At 45.6% G+C, this 16,977-nt stretch overlaps 1 long non-coding RNA gene and 1 pseudogene across 1 annotated transcript in view; both read right to left on the reverse strand.

The window, feature by feature from the left end:
- Window positions 1-16,977, reverse strand: part of LOC138286924 (zinc finger protein 850-like) — a 173,802-nt pseudogene that overhangs the window by 31,034 nt on the left and 125,791 nt on the right.
- Window positions 297-16,977, reverse strand: part of LOC138287280 (uncharacterized) — a 44,567-nt gene continuing 27,886 nt past the window's right edge. Inside the window, exons 2-3 of the long non-coding RNA XR_011202187.1 lie at window positions 4,626-4,732; window positions 297-842 (exon numbers count right to left, since the gene is read on the reverse strand). This is a non-coding gene — a long non-coding RNA (uncharacterized lncRNA). The remainder of the gene's footprint in view (window positions 843-4,625; window positions 4,733-16,977) is intronic.

The raw sequence follows: 16,977 nt of genomic DNA on the forward strand, positions 1-16,977 counted from the left end.
TTACATCTTTCACAGATTACTGTCACTTCTTGACTCACCAGTATTACCATATGTCAGCTGCACTTCACACCCGTAAGTAACTCCAAAATGCAGCTTTGCAGATTAGTACAACTGTGGGGCCATCTACATCAGCTGAGGTTACTTTCACCCACATTGTCAGGGATTCTAGGTTGGTGTGCAAGTACTGAGGAGATGTTGACTGACAAATACTGACATCATAACTGGCCCAAACCCTCTATCCACGCAGCATGTCCAAAGAGTTCATACATGTGAAGGCAGGAAACACATTCAGGAAAACATAAATTCTGTGTGTGAACTACCTTTGGGAATCCTCAAACATATGAAGCAGTAAGGGGTATGTGACAGTACAGACATTGCTGTGTCTCCAACACTGGTTGTACAATCTGTCAATTGAACTCAAATCTAAGTAGGCAATGTTGTGGGAAACAGCAGGCAAGATGTACCTTCAACTCATTGGAAGTACAGCTGAAAGAGCTGAGTTCTGGTGTTTACATCATTCTCCTCCCTGTCATCATCGCCTTCCTCTGTCCCCTCAGCTTCTACCTGTGGATCAGGTAGTTCCTCCTCTTCCAGTAGAGGAACATGCCTTCTTAGTGCCAAATTGTGCAGCATACACCAGGCCACGATGATCTGGCAAACCTTGTAGCACTGGGATCCGCCTGTGATATGCAGGCACCGGAATCTTGCCTTCAGTAGGCCGAAGGTCCTCTCGATGACTCGTCTTGTCCTGCCATGTGCCTCATTGTAGCAGTTGTCACCCCCTCTCCTGGGATACCTCACTGGTGTCAACAGCCACGACAGGTTAGGATAGCCAGATTCACCTGGGAAGAGTGGGTACACATAGCATATATCACCATTGTGAAGAGGGCAAAGAGTAGGAAAGGAAGGTTGATAGCTACTGCACTCTTACATCTCACTCACCCACAAGCCAGGCTCTCTCTCTCTCTGTAGTTGTGCCCTCAGGTGTGGGACACTGGCATTCCTCAATATGCAAGAGTCGTACACAGATCCAGGGAATTTTGCAATCACTTGGGAGATGTACTGGTTTGCAAGACACACCACCTGTACATTCATGGAGTGATAATTTTCCCTATTCCTGTACACTTGTTCATTAACCCTGGGCGGAATGAAGGGAATATGGGTGCCATCTATGGCCCCAATCACATGAGGAATATGTGCAATGGCATAGAAAGCAGATTTCACAGTGGGTAAGTCAGCAGAGTGAGGAAATTTGATGTAGCTGTGGAGGTGTTTCAGCAAGGCAGTCAGGACATCCCTTAAGATGTTACTGAACATTGGCTGTGACACACCTGCTGCCAAGCCTAGCTAGTAAGGGCCTTACCGTTAAGCTCCGCATTCCACAGGCCAGCCGAGGTCCAGCAGCTGACAGCGCCCCACACCCGTTCGGATCTCTTTGGGCCCACGGGGAGCATAGTGCACAGGCCGTGCCATCATTCTCCATCCTCACAGCGCGGAGCTGGGTGGCCTATCACGTCTGTTGGACACAGCAATAACAGCTCCAGGCGCTAACTGCTTTAATACTGCACCCTTGACGCCAGGATAATTTAGGATTTAGTCCTCAGCCAGGGGAGCTCTCGGCCTAGACGGCCATTTTGTCACTCAGCAAGCTCCGCTCCAAGGTTATTTTTAAAGGTACATACGTATCTATTATCTGTATTAGATGACAACATGAATTTCATAAAAGATTTAAAAACATATAGGGCCCAATTCACAACCTGCATTCTAGATCAATATTACTTACTTAGGACAAAATGCTGTTCATAAACCTAAGAGTGTAAATCTTCACCTCTACCTCTCCTATCTTTTCTAAGGGGAGATCCTCACCTATGTTAGTTTACGACATATTACTAAATGGAGAGGGACCAAGGGAAGCGCCTGGAAAAAGGGGAATACCTACTACTAAACTAAAGTGGTTTGGGGGTGGAATAATGAGGGGTTTAAGGAATCCCAATGAGGTTTTGGGGAGGTCACACACAAAAGAGTAAGCCCATTGCTATTATGTGCACTTCTGAAAGTTACTACAGCCAAAACCCAAAACAGTAGCAAATGTACTACATATCATACCTGGAGTAAGTTCAGCACCATACATTGCCAACCAGTGCTACTGAAACACAGGAGGCAGGCTCTTAAAATAGACCCCCATAGAAAACAGATCTCTACAGTAAAGTGTACGGGAAATATTAAAAGTTTATTCAACTTATTAGAATAGTAAAAATATTTATGTCAAATGTTAATGTAAATGAATGTTATAAATGTATTGTAAATGTAGAACACAATAAAAAATGCTACATCAGTATTAACTTAATTTTTAATTAAATATTTAGATGTGTTCGTGGGGAGCTGGCCCCTTGTGGGATTCAGGTGGGTCTTGCCACTCACATATTTCTCTATATGCTGATGACGCGCTGGTGTACCTTCGGTCACCGGGCGACTCGGTTCCTCTATTGTTGTGGCTGTTGAGGGAGGCTTGGCCGTCAATGGATTACGAGTGAACGCTGTGCCCGCTGCGTGGAAGGCTGCTGGATGATTTGCAAGTAGTGGGCCTCCATTGGAAATTAGAGAGCCTTCGGTATTTGGGCATTTGGGTTGCTCACACCGCAGCAGCCCATGAGATACTGAATGTGGAAAGAGTTGCGCTGGGCCTGGAGCACCCGGTTTCATTTTGAAATAGGTAGCCACTCTCTGAGATGGGTAGAGCAGCTATTGCTAAGATGGTGTTCCTCCTGCGCTGTCTATATCTGATACAAAGCTCATTGTTTCCGTTGGCTCCTCGGTTATTCACTCGACTGGACAGTTTGCTGATTTCTCTGTTTTGGGCTGGGCACCGCAGCAGGGTATCCCTTTCCACACTGCAGAGGGGTCTGGAAGACGGTGGGTTAGCTATCCCCAATATTCAGCTATATTACTACGCTGCGCAGTTACAGCATGCTGCAAAGTGGCTGGCTGAGTCGGACACATGGAAAAAGCACGTTTTTGAGGGCATGCTGGGCACAGATACGCTAGCGCATCGTCTGATGAGAGGCGGCCATTTGGAGGCAGCAGTCCCTTACCTGGTTTATAATACTGTACAGATCTGCAAACAGGCCGATAAGAAGGTGCTTCGTCATGCCCTGTTTGATAGGGAACTGAAGGTGTGGGACCTCGCTCCCTTCCGCGATATTGATAATCACATGTCTTTGGACAGCTGGAGGGTGGGGGGATGTCTTGTTGTGGGGGATCTATTTCCTAATGAGGGGTTCTTATCCTTTCAGGAGGCACAGTCCGGGCCAATTCCTGCAATATGCAAAGCTAGAAAGTGTTGCATATGAGGTTTGACAAGACTTCCCGATCACCGCACCATCCTCTAAAGGTACTGAATGGGCTGATAAATTGGGGGGATGGGAGACACTTAACCACCCTATTTTCTAGGGCTTTCCAGGAAGATTTGCCTTGTACGTCCTATGCAGCACGCCGGGCATGGGAGCGGGAGTTGGGGGAACCAGTGGCAGATGCCGATTGGGCCAGGGCGTTGTTGTTGGCGCGCACTGTTTCGTGCAATAATAGATTTGAGCTCGTACACTTTAATTTTATGTCGATTTACTTTGGATGTTCTGCTACTGCCCATCTCTTAAGGACTCTCTAAATTAGGACCAAATTAAATGAACGCCTTACATTGACTTTTGACCATGACTCCTGCTGGATTTTTCTTCTACTAATTTATTGGTAATCGCCCTAGAGACCGAGACCAAAACCAATTCCACAGGATACATGGGTTATGGCTCTGCTGCTAGACCAACATGCCGGGGAGAGGTGATACCTTCCTTCCGACCACCTGGATCCCACCTCTGTATACATATATTTATCTTGGAAGAGAGAACTGGAAAGAGGGTTAGTAGAGGGACACCGGAGAACGGATCCTATATAGTGGAGCAGTCTTCCTAGGAAGGCGATCAGCTGGGGGTTTCTCAGTTGTACCTACCACAAGGTGTGGCGACCCGGAGAAAACAGCAATTTGTAGGGCTACAATTATCACTGCAATGATTTACTTAATTATGACGAGGGAGTGTCCATATCAGAATGGTAATTAATGATCTTGGTCTTGTGGGATGATTATGACCCGCTGGTTGACAACCTTCTTACTTTTTATTCGGAATATGGATACAACCAACGAACAACATACAGGTTATTTATAGGTCATTCTATATCACCCAATCTAAACATGTTCAATCCTCACACTTATCAAGGAATTAAAAGCATCGGTCTTTCGACCACTGCACATCAACAATACAAAGGATCTCTAGGAACGTGCTGCTGATGGAGGCCCATTAGATACTGCACAGCCCACCCATTGTGGAGCGTGACCCGCTGTTAAAGCATGCCTCCTCGGAGGGTGCGGGTCTGTGCATCTCATAAAGATCATTCCTGGGCCTAATGAGATAAACCATTATAGGAATAACCGTAGCTTTACAAATTAGAGTTCTCTCCGCACCTTGCTGGGTACACTTGTGACTTAGGAGGAAGTGTGACAGACCAACATAATTCTCTCTTTCTCTTGATATTAAGAGTCATTCTCAGTGGCATACTGATCTGACATTTGAACTTACCAGATGAAAGACCTGCTGAGTTTGGCAGCCAGGATCATTTATTAGTCGATCCTCGGTCATATGACTGCACGCATGGTGTTCAGAAAAAAGGCTGCGGTGTTCTGCAGCTGAAACAGAAACACAATCACTTTATTCAGGATTAGATAAGCACAAGCTTTGACGCACAGATCATACTTGATGCTTTATCATGGAATTAAAAGAAGAAACACCTCATCACAAGAAGAGGAACAGCGGGATTGCCGCCATTGAGCACATGGAGTAATGTACTTGTGTGGTAGATCAATAGAAACGGGGAGGAAATCTTGTGAGGAACTAGGAGGCCTATTTAAAAGCCCTGAGCGCCCCCAGAGCGACACTTTCAGTGACGCTTAGGTGGCGCTGTGACATTTTCCACATTTACAAGGTGGCATTAAGGTACTTTGCGTGGCTTAACACCGCCTTGTAAATATGGCCCTGATGCAGTTTTCTGTGGCAGAGGGGCATGCAATGGCTGTGCAATGGCTGTTGCTGTGGGCTTTCCACTGCAACACCCATTGAATTTTGACGCTGCCCCTGATTTATGAGAATTCGTAAACCTGAGGCAGCGCCAAAAACTAACACCACCCCAGAGTGGCAGAAATTAAAAAAAAATTATCTCGGTTTTGCTTTTCCTATGTTTGCTGCATTCTGCAGCACACATAGGAAGAGCAAAACGCTATTAAAAATTGTTTAACTGCAGGAGGGGACACCTTCCTGCACATAAAGAAGCATTTCCCGCAAGGCAAGCACCCTTGTCACTATGGTGCAAGGGTGGGCGTGTTGACGCTAGGCAGCCAATTTCAGCGCCAGTGCTAGGGGAACACAGACGTGTGCTGTATTGTCATAAATACAGCGCATCCCTACATTTCTGAAGTGACGCAGCGCTGCCACTTTCTTGTTAATGAAGCCCTAGATATTTCTTAAGAGGCTCAACCTCTAGCAAGACTTTGTGGCAAACACTTTTTAGAAATAGCTATAAACCTCAAGCGTGAATTCTTAGATATGACTCTACAATACACAGTTTACGTTTCAGTTTAGCCTATATTACGTAGCACTATGCTACGTCACAAACGTAGCAAAAAGTTTATTATATGTTATGATAGAGCACGTTATCTCTTTCTTCTACTGCATTACATAATTCATGTCTTTGTTGAGTGATGTTCTGTTGTGTTTTTTTAGTACACACACATCCAAATCCAAAGTGCTATCCTGCTGTCACAGTTTCCCCCCAATACTCACCAACCCTCTTGCATTGCTTGCAAACTTCGTACAAGCATGATTACCATGAGAAGTGCATTCTTTGAGACATAAGTAAAATAACACCTGACAAGAGTCAGACCTAGCTTTTCACCCGCTCAGGGTAGACAATAAAAACATAGTACTTGTAAAAATAAGAAGTAATAACAAAGGGGAAAAAGAAAAAATAGTACTTCAATCAAAGCAAGAGTCGTAGAAGGACCCTAATCAAAAAGAAGCACTCAGTACTTGTAAAAACACATCCTAGAGCTCATGGTGCCTGTGCGAGAGGATGTGACATCGGCTCAAATAAGGACCATATTTATACTTTTTTAGCGCCGCATTTGCGCCGCTTTTTGACGCAAAAACGGCACAAACTTACAAAATGCAATGGTATTTTGCAAGTTTGTGCTGTTTTTGCGTTAAAAAATGACGCAAATGCGGCGCTAAAAAAGTATAAATATGGGCCTAAGAAACAATCAGATGTGCAAGAACCGCTGAAACTTTATAGGCAATCGGGTCATATTCCCAATGTGTTCCCTGTACAAGTGCATTATACTTATCAACCACCTTCAGATGACGAACTGTTAGTGATTCATGCTCTACTGAAGTGTATGTTTCTGTTGTATTTGCAGATGCATGAATGAGCTCTGTCTGTTCAACTAAAATGTGCGGCGTCTTTCTCAACGCCAAGATCAAACACCCCGGGCCCCTTTCTGAGGGTCTTGGACATGATAGTTCAGGCTGTAATGTAGGTTCATGCTCAAATCAGAATTACAAAGTGTGCTTAAATATTACGCCCACTCAGCACTTTTTCTTTCACAACTTGTCACAGGGAAAACTGGTCAGGTTCTCAATTGTTCACCCATTCATTCATCTGCTCACTCATGGATGCTTCCGCACTATCCCCCACTTCACCCTGTGGAGCTAAGATTGAGGAGGTAATAAAAAACAAAACCCATCGATATCAGAATTTCCTCGGGATCTTTCCTTCAAGAATGATCGCACTCTTCAGAGTGACGCTTTAAGAATGATAAGGAAACAATATAGTCAAAAAGTGAAATGTGCTTTTTAATGAACAAAAGTGCTCATTCATTAATTGGCAATCTTCTGTGGGGAGGAGGGTGTTTGGATGGGTGTAGGAAAATGGCTCCTTGTTGCAGTTACCCCCAACCTTTTGCCTGATACTGATGCTGACTTGACTGAGAGTGTGCTGGGACCCTGCTAACCAGACCCCAGCACCAGGGTTCTTTCACTATAAATGTACCATTGATTCCCCAATTGTCACACCCCTGGCACCCAGGTAAGACCCTTGTAAAAGGTACCAGTGGTACCAAGGGCCCTGTGACCAGGGACGATCCCTAAGGGCTACAGCATATGTTGTGCCACCCTAAGGGACCCCTCACCTAACACATGCCCACTGCCATTGCAGATTGTGTGTGTTGGTGGGGAGAAAAAGGCAAAGTCGACATGGCAACCCCCTCATGATGCCATGCACACAAAATACTGCCTGTGGCATAGGTAAGTCACCCCTCTAGCAGGCCTTAAAGCCCTAAGGCAGGGTGCACTATACCACGGGTGAGGGCAGAGCTGCATGAGCAATATGCCCCTACAGTGTCTAAGTCTATTCTTAGACATTGTAAGTACAGTGTGGCCATATTATGTATATGGGCTGGGAGTTTGTCAAAACAAACTCCACAGTTCCATAATGGCTATACTAAATAGTGGGAAGTTTGGTATCAAACTTCTCAGAATAATAAACCCACACTGATGCCAGTGTTGGATTTATTAAAAGGTGCACACAGAGGGCATTTTAGAGATGCCCCCTGTATTTTACCCAATCCTTCAGTGCAGGACTGACTGGTCTGTGCCAGCCTGACACTGAGAGATGAGTTTCTGATCCCCTGGGGTGAGAGCCTTTGTGCTCTCTGGGGCTAGAAACAAAGCCTGCACTGGGTGGAGGTGCTTTACACTTCCCCTCTGCAGGAACTGTAACACCTAGCAGCGAGCCTCAAAGGCTCAGGCTTCCTGTTACAATGCCCCAGGGCACTCCAGCTTGTGGAGATGCCCACCCCCCGGACAAGCCCCCACTTTTACCAGCAAGTCCAGGGGAGATAATGAGAAAAACAAGGAGTCACCCCTCAGCCATGACCACCCCTTAGGTGTCCAGAGCTGAAGTTACCCCCTCCTTGAGAAATCCTCCATCTTGCTTTGGAGGATTCGACCCAATACGAACAGGGATGTGCCCTCCCACTCTCCAAAGGGAGGAGGCACAAGGAGGGTGTAGCAACCCTCAGGGACAGTAGCCATTGGCTACTGCCCTCTAGCCCTAATACACCCCTAAATTCAGGACTTCAGATTCGTTATGACCTGAAACAAGAAGAAGGACTGCTGACCTGAAAGCCCTGCAGAGACGACGGTGACAACAACTGACTAGGCCCCAGCCCTACCGGCCTGTCTCCAGACTCAAAGAACCTGCAACAATGACGCATCCAGCAGGACCAGCGACCTCTGAGGACTCAGAGGACCGACCTGCAACCAAAGGACCAAGAAATTCCAGTGAAGAGCGGCTCTGTCCAAAACAGCAACAAAGAAACCATCTTTAAAGGGACTCAAGCCACAGTCCTGAAGCGTGAGTCCCCGACAATCTGCACCCGATGCCCCCGGCCGGTGTCCAGAGGAAACAGCAGCGAGGACCCCCAGGTGACTCCCACGACGTGGCCACCCTGAGACGACCTCCCTGCACCCCCACAGCGACGCCTGCAGAGAGAATCCGGAGGATCCCCCTGACCACGACTGCCCGGTTACAAAGAAGCCGACGCCTGGAAGAAGCACTGCGCCCGCAGTCCCCAGGCCCGCGAGAAGATGACTACCGGTGCAGGAGGGACCAGCAGGCGACTCTCCGTCCTTCTTGCCCAGTCGGTGGCTTGCCCGAGAAGCCCCCCCTGTGCCCTGCCTGCCAGCAGACTGGAACCAGAGCACTCCCCTGTCTCCATAGGCGCATATGTTGTTTGGGCCCTACTTTGACCTCTGCACCTGACTGGTCCTCTGTTGCTGATGCTAAGTGTTTGGGGTTGCCTTGAATCCCCAACGGTGGGCTGCCTATGCCCAGGAGACTGAACTTGTAAGTGCTTTACTTACCTGAAAAACTAACCTGTACTTACCTCGCCCAGGAACTCTTGAATTTAGCAGTGTCCACTTTTATAATAGCTTATTGCCATTTTTTGACAAAACTGTGTTCAAAGTTCTATACTTACCTATGTCAAGTACCTTACAATTTATGCATTTACTTGAATTCTGAATCTTGTGGTTCTAAAAAAAATTAAGAAAAGAATATTTTTCTATATAAAAACCTATTGGCCTGGAGTTAAGTCTTTGAGTGTGTGTTCTCATTTATTGCCTGTGTGTGTACACCAAATGCTTAACACTACCCTCTGATAAGCCTACTGCTCGACCGCACTACCACAAAAAGAGCATTAGTATTATCTATTATTGCCACTACCAACTAAGGGGAAGCCTTGGACTCTGTGCACACTATCTCTCACTTGGAGATAGTATATACAGAGCCAACTTCCTACAATGAGTGAATGGGTAAATGCATGAATATGTCAATGAGTGACTAAATAGATGGATCTGATTGCAGAATTGAAAGAATGAACACTTAAGTGATAAGACTGACAAATGTAGGAGTGAATATATTTGTGAATGAATGAGTGAGTGGATGGATGAAAGGTTGACAACATGGAAAGATTAATGGGTGAGTAAATGGATGGATGATACATTTGGGAATTACTGAGTTAATGGATCAATGACTCTGAATGGACGAGAGAGCAGATGAATGAATGAGTGAGCAGGTGCATGTGTCCAAAGATACTGCATAGTGCATCAAACACCAGTGCATACATTGTCTCTGGAAAAAAACATGCAGTGCAGTCTGAATAGATTCCTCATGATGCATTAAAATGCAGTGCAGTGTAAACAGATATGTCATAGTGTAGTAAGATGCAGTGTAAGCATATTCCTCACAGTGAAGTAAACAGCAGCTCAGTGTGACAGATTCCTCACAGTGCAGTAAGGTGTAGTGCAGTGTGTACATATTTATCATAGTGTAGTATTATGCAGGTAGATTTATCATAGCACAGTAAGATGCAGAGTGCTCAGATTTGTCACTGTGCAGTAAGATACAGTGCAGTGTGCACAGCTTCCTCAATGCAGTAAGATGCAGTGTTGTGGGACAGATTCCACAGTGCAGTAAGATGCAGTGCAGTTTAAAGATTCCTCATAATGCAGTAAGATGCAGTGCACAGATTCCTCACATTGCAGTAAGATGTAGTGCAGTGCACAGATTCCACATAGTGCAGTAAGTTGCAGTGCTATGCACAGATTCCTCATAGTGCAATATGACACAGTGCACAGATGCCTCATAGCACTGTAAGATGCAGTGCAGTATGCACAGACCCCGCCTCATGCAGTAAGATGAAGTGGAGTGTGAACAGACTCCTCACAGTGCAGCAAAATGCAATCCAGTGTGTACAGATTCCTCGTAGTGCAGTAAGATGCAATGCAGTGCACAGATTCAACAGTGTAGTTAGATGAAGTGCACAGATCCCTCATAGTACAGTAAGATGCAGTACAGTGGCACAGATTCTTCATAGTGCAGTAAGATGCAGTAAAGTGCACAGATTCCTCAATGCAGCAAGATACAATGCAGTAAGGTGCCGTACAGTGTTTACAGATTCCTCATAGTGCACCAAGATGAAGTGCAGTGGAATAGATTCCTCACAGTGCAGTAAAATGCAGTAGAGTATAAACAGATTCCTAACAGTGCAGCAAGATGCAGTGCACTGTACAGAATCCCCATGGTGCAGTAAGATGCAGTGCAGCATGGACAGATTCTTCACAGTGCAGTAAGGTGCAGTGCACAGATTCCTCACAGTGCAATAAGATGCAGTGCACAGATTCTTCACAGTGCAATAAAATACAGTGCAGTGACACCGATTCCTTTTAGTGCAGTAAGATACACTGCACAGATCCCTCATAATGCTGTAAGATGGAGTACACCGTACACAGATTCCTCACAGTGCAGTAAGATGTTGTGAACAGACTCCTCACAGTGCAGTAAGATGCAGTGCACAGATTCCTCACAGTGCAGTAGGATGCAGTGCAGTGTGCACAGATTCCTAACAGTGCAGTAAGATGCAGTGCAGTGCACAGACTCCTCACTGTGCAGTAAGATGTGTTACTAAAAATATAGAAAGAGAAGAGTCATATATGCTCAGAGAGGAATACAGGCCCGAGTGCTCATGGCATCCAAGTTTAAAGGTCAGTGCAGGAGGCAGAGAAGTGAGACAAAGGCATAGTTATTCACAATGCAATTGCACGTAGAAGGGCCTAGAAGCTTGAATGGTCACAGGAACGGCACGCATTTCAAATCCATGTTCATAAGTAAAGGGAATTTCAGGACAGGAACACAATGAGCATTGATGCTTGAAGGCCAGCAGCTGTGTGAGGGAGGCCAGACAGACTGGGGGTTCCAAGTCTGGAGTTAGAAAAGGAGGAAATACAAACAGTCTTTAGAACGTGAAATAAAAAGGTATTGCCGTTTATTAATAAATGTGCACATGACAGATATGTAACCTTCGCTTTCCTGCAAACGTGTAATTAGATGTTTTTTCATGAGAAAACGTGGCTTTATGCTGACGTAAGTAGTGATACAATGTACCAAACAAGCGCTTAAATTAAAAATGCATGACGAGTGATAAGACACCTTCAAAGCTTCAAAGTGGCAAAGCATATAAAAAGGGCTGCTTGAGTTGATGAATTTGAGTGCGGTTTCAGACTTTGAGGTGTGCTGCCCTCCCGGCCGTTATTCATAAATGCTCATATTAATTGCCAAACTGAGTCCTGTCATTCTTTATTCGTGACCTGCCAACATCTGGCGCAGCTCAGCCAGGAGCCCTCCTTCTCTTCTGCGGACGCAGCTAAAGGAAGAGCCGTCTGTACTGCTTGAATAGAACACTGCGCGCAACATAAACAGATGAGATTACACCTGCCTATTCAAACAGGCAGTCGGGGATTCCAGATGTTGCTGTCCTAAAGGGTGGAGAGAGGTCGGGCTTGTACCTTATTATTTTTAATTACATGACTCTTTTTGGCAACTATAATATGACAACATGCATGCATGATTTATGTGGGGTTTAAATGTTTAAATGCAATGTTATGCTGTTACGCTAAAAATAAATAATAATAAATTATGATTCCCTGGTCAGACCGGAAGACTAGCTGGTGTAATAGACAGCAGTGTATTACCCAGGGGGCAGCCCCTGGATGACAATAGTGTATTACCCAGGGGGCAGCCCCTGGATGACAACAGTGTATTACCCAGGGGGCAGCCCTGGACGACAGTAGACAGTAGTGCATTACCCAGGGGGCAGCCCCTGGAAGAGACATTCATTTGGGAATGCCTAACAGATATTCCGGTTAGAACAGAGGGGTTAGAGTAGGAAATAGTGAGGTGGACCGAGTAACAAGTGTGCACATTTTGCTCTGATTGAGTCACACGCCCGGTTCACCAGATTCCCAGATTTACTAACATCTGGAAGGCATCTTTGAGGGGAAGCGACCAGGGCTGAGATATTAGTGAGAGTCTGAGTACAGTCAGACCCCTGGTTGCAAACCTGCAAAGCGCAATAGGGACCAGTGAATGCGTTTCATGAGTAATGAGTAAAAAAGAGGACGGAAATAGTACAGTGTTTTACAATCATAAAGGTCAGGTTATAGAGAAATGGCAGGTGTCCCCACCAGTTGTCACGCAGTCAGATATAAGCGAGGAGGAGAGGGTGCGAGACCTCTGCCATATTTTTGACATCCCAATAGACACCTTAAAGCGTCCCGTAAAGGGGAAATAATTAGTGAAAATAAAAACACAGGAGGTCCGAATAAATAACACCAAAGCAAGTAAAGGTTGATAATAAATCCCTATGAGTGAGGCTGATAATTCTCTGTGGCAGGAAACAGATACCCTTGACCTAAAATTAGTATTTAAGTGGCCTCACGGCCAACCCCCATGCCCATGTAACACACCGAGGTTTGAAATAATAACTCAATCACCCCTTATATTGGAGGCTCTTCTTGATGCATTCCTCACAGATATTTGTACCTTCACTGCCTTAATTAATGAATGGCTCAACACGTCCTCGAGCACCACAAATACTCATCTACATACATGACAACGTTATAACACGCATTGCCTCAGCTATAAATCCACTTAGACCCCCCCATAAATTCACCTGCCCCAGACATCACCATAGAAGAAGTGTTACACAGACTAGCGATAAGCATGGCTGATGTACACCGATATGGTCTTACAACAATATATGTGAAGTCAGGTAATACTGTTGTAAGTTAGTGACAGTGGCGTAGTTAAAAATACGTACAAGATAACAGACAAGGGATAAAAAAAAAAAATTAAACGCATCAGTTACGCTGCTAGAGGTACACATAGGAAACACCCGTCCTATGGGGATCATGGATACCCCTTTGGATCATATGATGAAAACGTTCCCTTCAGATAAGGGAAGAATACTAAAATATTGCAAACAGTGGCATAAAAGGCACTGAGGGCCACGCTCAACCATGGCCAAAAGATGGGACATTTGACCACGATATAGTTGAACACACATTAACTTACATTCGTTCAACATATAAGAAAAAGAAAAGACAGAAGAGGGAAGCTATTCTATCACTATGTTGAGTATTCTGTCATGAAAAAGAAAGAGACAAGTCTACCACACCCGAAGAGGCAGTGACACCCATACAAGAAGTGGCACAAACTCAAACAGAGTCCCCAGGAAATTCGCTAGGGGAGCCCCCACCTTATGGGTTGTACCCTATCCTGCCAGCTGCAGGGTACCAAGATCCCGTTCGGGTTGAGCCTAAGGAGGAGAGGTTAGAGGCACAGGGAGCTGAGGCAACCCCCGCTCCTGTCCCTTCGGCCCCTCGAGCTGACCCAGAGCTAAGCGGGAGAGACAGGCTAGTAAGTGAATTGCAAAACACAGTGAGACAGGCAGAGCAACCCCTTTGGGGACAATGGACTACAGGGCATGTTATTCTCAGGCTTGGTGGCACGTCTGCAGAGACACCAAGGGAGGCAGCAGAGGACTGGATGGAGGAAGAAGGGGGGGGGAAGGAGGTGTAGACACGCCATCATACGAGGAGCCCCCGGAAGGCTCAGAAGGCATAGCGGGGGCAGAAGAGGATGAGGAATGGGACAATGGGTTTAATAGGGGTGCACATGAGCAAGCAGTTAATAGAAGGTTATACAATTTTCGTCCGCGCCCTCAACGAGAATTAGTAATGACAGCCAGAGGTGTCTCAGTCACAAAAAGACCGTCAACACTCAAAAAGAGGTCAGAACTGACACCCATAGAGATAAAAGAGCAAGAGGAGGGTAGTTATTTTTGTTACCCCTTCTCAAATGATTTGACGAGGTGGACTAAAAGAGAAGGAAGGAAGCCATGGCCCCAACAAGGGTCTTTTCAACCCTTTTATTTAGCGAGTGCAGAAGATTGTATACGACATGGACAGGGTGACCCAAGTTGGAATTACCCTTACATGCAAGAATGTCGTGCAGTCTGGGAAAAGTACGCTGAAGGCAAACCAACTCAAGTGATACGTAGTACTAGACCAGATCCAAGATTAAGCCGCAGATCAGGAAGCCCTCAACCAATAACTCAGTTGCCCCTCATCTTTAAGGGAGGGCAAGTGCCCACATACGTACCATGGCCACAAAAGGACAAAGAGAACTTAAAGAGAGCGTTGCCTCCGTTGTCTGAAGGTGCAGGGAAATGGATAGGATGTTTTGAAAAACATACTGCCGGGGTCAACCTTGCCTTAGGAGATGTCAAAAGCCTGCTCAGCTCATTAGTGGGAGATTAAGTAAACACAATATTTGTAAGGGCAGGGTTCCCTCAGGTAACATTGATAAATACACAATTTGATGGGTCATCTTTTAACAATGGCAACATGTTTGGGATGCGCGCCGACGGACGTACCCAGACAGGCCAGACATTGGAGCCCTCATGGCAGAAAGTATAAAGCCGACTGAGGATATTGCAGATTTTATCAGCAGAATGAAAGAGCGATGGGTTCAGGAGGTAGGATGTAACTGAGAAAATACAAGAGGAAATGCAATTTTGTTTTATAATGTATTAAAGCGAGGCCTTCCCACTGACATTCAAGCAAATCTAGATGGAGTGGTGGGAATAGAGGTTAAGCCGTGGCCCGAAATACAGGCCCACACAATACATTATTTTAAACGAAAACAAGAAAAAGACAAGGAGAGGACAGAGCAAGCAGAAAGGGCCGCAGCGAAGTTGGTGCAACAAAAACTTAAGAAGCCGAGTACAGAAGGGGCACTCGTGACTGCACCACCAATGTCCTTCACCATGCCAGTACAGGGGCAGACACCAGGGGGACAACCAGTAAGTGATATAAAGAAAGGACAGGGGAGTTTTATAGGAGAGCAAGGGACAACACAAGGGAGAAGGCAGGGAAACTATAGAGCAAGACAGCAATGCTATTATTGCGGTAAGATGGGCCATTTTGCATGAGAATGCAGAGCCAGGAAAAACGATGAGAGAGCGCAAGGTTGGAATACCTCACAGGGCCAGATGAGGCCTCAGCAAGTGCAGTGGGCACCCCAACATCAAGGCATGCAGGGACCCCCGCCAGGGCCCCAAGCTCAGTGGGCTGCACTTCAGGGGCCAATGCCGCAAGGCGGGCCACAAGGTGTTAACAATACAATGGGAGGACAGGCACAGGTGGGAGGGGTAATAGTGCAAGGAGGCAACCCCTTCCAAGCAACACCCCAAATGTTTGGGGGAGCACCAACTCAAAACTACATGCAATGACAGAGCCCGCAGATGGCCACTGTATGTCCAATACTGTCGCGTGGGCTCTCATTATCCTAAATGAGACTACTGGATTTCTAGGCAGCAGGATCGATAACGGTGTGGGGGACTGAGTCTGACCCACGTGTAAGGAACTCTGTCACCCTAAATCCGGTTTTTGCTCCGGCTAACTAGCAGTGCCTCATTTCTCCCATGAGGAAGAAATGATTTGGCAGCCGAGCGCATGACATCTTTGGAACTTCTCAGGGAAGTCGTGGTCACTCGGATCCAAACCAACTCTCTCATTTACAATATGATCTCATATACAAATGACAAAGACAGTATAAGTTTAATATAATGTTTTAATAAAACAACTGTATTTTAGATATTAAGGCGTGAGCCGCAATAACCAGAACAATACAACACAGTAGGATTGAAATAGTCACCAGGAGAGTAAAACATAAGAACAAAGCTATCATAGTGTCTAACAGTTTCTACTCTCCCTCTGCTTGTTCTATTTAGAGCACAGCATGTTAAGCTTCTAGCTTGCCTTTCAGAATCACTGGGGAGACATCAGCCCTCATACCTGAGCAAAGACCTGTGATCTTGGTTCAGCATCTGCAACGAGGCAGTCAGCGTCTAGTTGAGGTTCCCTGGTCAGAATCTCCCTCTTGCGTGTATTGGGACAAGGAAGTGATTTTATAACTAACATGTCATCGTGATCACAAAATGTCCCTACGCAGGAATGCCAAATCTAAACACCTACCACGTCTATCGGCAATGTACCAGACTGTATCCTTGACTGAAGCACAGAGTAAATATGTTATGGAGAACTCCAGTGCTGAAGTAGGCAAAACAGTGTGATATGAATAAAAAAACAACACTGTAGAACTGGCTATTTGAAAAATAACAGTACGAAGCCTAATAAAAAGCATGTAGAGCAAAGTGCACAGAGGCTCTAAGCTGTCAGCAAATGAATAAAATATATTCAGGGCAAAGTGCACAAAGGCCTAAAGCCTGAAGCTAATGCGCAAAGAATACGTAAAACTAACCACACTACACCCTCCCCTTGTCGGTAGCAAGTGGTTCCAATAATATAAAAGGATGCCCCAAATATAAACAATATATAAAATCGTATATTTCGACAAGGTGAGAAGACAACAAAGTCATAAATTTAAAGAAAAAATCCAATCGTCAGACAGAAGCAA

The sequence above is a fragment of the Pleurodeles waltl genome, chromosome 4_1 (assembly GCF_031143425.1).
Source record: "Pleurodeles waltl isolate 20211129_DDA chromosome 4_1, aPleWal1.hap1.20221129, whole genome shotgun sequence".
NCBI lineage: Eukaryota > Metazoa > Chordata > Amphibia > Caudata > Salamandridae > Pleurodeles > Pleurodeles waltl.